The following is a 2,333-nucleotide window of genomic DNA, read 5'->3' as shown; positions in this document are numbered from 1 at the left end:
ATCTATCTATCTATCTATCTATCTATCTATCTATCTATCTATCTATCTATCATAATTTTTAATTCCAAGCCATTATACGTTCCTTTCTTTTTATAATAAACAAACCCCTTTAAGAGAATCCTATTTTGGGAGAAAGGCAGGGTATAAAATCAGTCAATACAAAATTATTGTGCAATAGTCCATCAGTGCATGGCTTGCATTTTAATTGTTTTTAAATGTATAACGTTTTAGTTATACATTTAAAAACAATTAAAATCACAGTAGGCTCAGAGTGCTATAGAATCATGGAATCATAGAGTTGGAAGAGACCCCAAGGGCCATCCAGTCCAACCCTATTCTGCCATGCAGGAACTCCCAGTCAAAGCATCCCCAACAAATTATGTAATGGAGGTGTCCATCTACATTGTAGAAAGATATACTATAGATTAATGCTATGGAAAATCACTACCTTGAGTCCGTATATTGGGAGAAAGGCGGGCTATAAGAAAATAACAACGACAACAACAACATCTGGTTATTGTAGTTTTGTGAGACATTTAGCCTTCTTTGTCAGAGAGCTCTGGTGGCACAACATACTACAAATCCCAGGATTTTCCATAGCTTTAAAGTATTGTTGAACTGGATTACTTCTGCAATGTGCAGCCTTATTAGACTGCAGTTCCCAGCAGTCTGTGGTGCTGCTGGATGATGGGGCCTGCAGTCTAGCAAGCATTGCCTGGAGCAGGGCCATAGGACTCCACAGCCCCGATTCATCATCTTAGATTGATTCCATATATTAATTAATCATAAAATCATAGAGTCAGAAGAGACCCCAAGAAGGGCCATCCAGTCCAACCCCATTCTGCCGTGCAGGAACTTTCCATCAAAGCACCCCCATTGACATGCTGAAAAAGGGCCAGCTAACTGTATTTTATTCTATTCTATTTTTAAAAAGAGAAAAAATAAGGCTGGAAGGAAGCCTCTTGCCTTTCTGCATCACAGACCCTCATCTTTTTTGTTGTTGCAAAAATCCAGAAATGACTATTTTTGAAAACATGAGTCCATTCTCAGGAGAAATGTCCATAGTAGAGTCTGAGTCTCCTTTCTCTGGACTTCTGAAACCTAAATTATTCCAAAACCCAAAACTGACCCTGAGAGCATTTGGTCTGACCCCAACTCAAGGAAACTTGGGAATCCTGAAGGTTTAGCTCAATTACTGAATTATTGAATTATACAAGGAATAGTGGTCTCAGGGTTTTGCTGAAGCTCAGTGTACAGAAGCACAACATTATTTTTAAAATATTGTGCATTAAATTACCTTCAGTCTATGTCTATGAGATGCATATGAGACATACATGGATCCCATCTCCCCTTATATCCCATTAGACATACTGTATAAAAATATACCAAACTCTGAAAAACTCCAAAATACATCTAGTCCTCAGCATTTTGGATAAGGGGTATTATTATTATTATTATTATTATTATTACTATTGCATGATCTTAGCATCACCATGGAAAAGGTGCAGAGAGAATTGGTCATGTCCTGCCTCTGAGGCTGAGAGAATGTGACCCTCACAAAAGAGAATGTGGGAAAATGAGGATCTGCTGAACTTTTCCCCTGCCATTCGCTTCTCCTTTTGTCTCTTGTCCCTTTAGATTGCAAGCCTGAGGGCAGGGAAATATCTAGTAAATTGTAAGCTGCTCTGATAGCCTTTTGGCTGAAGAGCTGGGCATAAATTATTATTATTATTTGACATCCCCCTTTGACATCCCCACCTCCTTCTTCTCTTTTGTGAGCATTTGAATGGCAGAGCATGATGTAAAGTGGAGAAGGCTCCCTCTTTTTGTTCTGTGAGTGAGAAAAGATGGGGGGGGGAATCACACTAACAAAGGAAATAGCCCCTGGTAAAAGCCAGGATGAATGGTAGCTTTTCTTACGCAAAATACCCAAACCCTGGAGGTCGAATTTGTCAGCTCAAAGTCTCTCTCTTCCCTTCATTTTGATATTATTAAAAATAATATTCTTACTCATTGATCGAGAAGTGCTCAGAAATTTCTTCTCTCTACAATGTTATCGAAATTGTCGAATTAGGCATATTTCTCCTAATTTTCGAATTTTGGAGAATATTCTTTACATCCCTACCCCAAAACATGCCTCCATATCATGTAGACAGAATTTAGGAGCATTTTGGGGAAAGGGGATTCTATTTTTGTGGAAGTACAGTGAAGTGAGCTCTCCAATGTCTCCAGAAGTACTAATACAGTCCCTAGTCTTCCACTATGTCATAACAGTAACCAAAGGCCATACTTTAATTTTGTATCTGTGCTAACACATCTAAGGCTCTGGGAAG

Source organism: Sceloporus undulatus, chromosome 3 (assembly GCF_019175285.1).
Source record: "Sceloporus undulatus isolate JIND9_A2432 ecotype Alabama chromosome 3, SceUnd_v1.1, whole genome shotgun sequence".
In the NCBI taxonomy this organism is placed as follows: domain Eukaryota; kingdom Metazoa; phylum Chordata; class Lepidosauria; order Squamata; family Phrynosomatidae; genus Sceloporus; species Sceloporus undulatus.
This window is presented reverse-complemented; position numbering follows the sequence as displayed.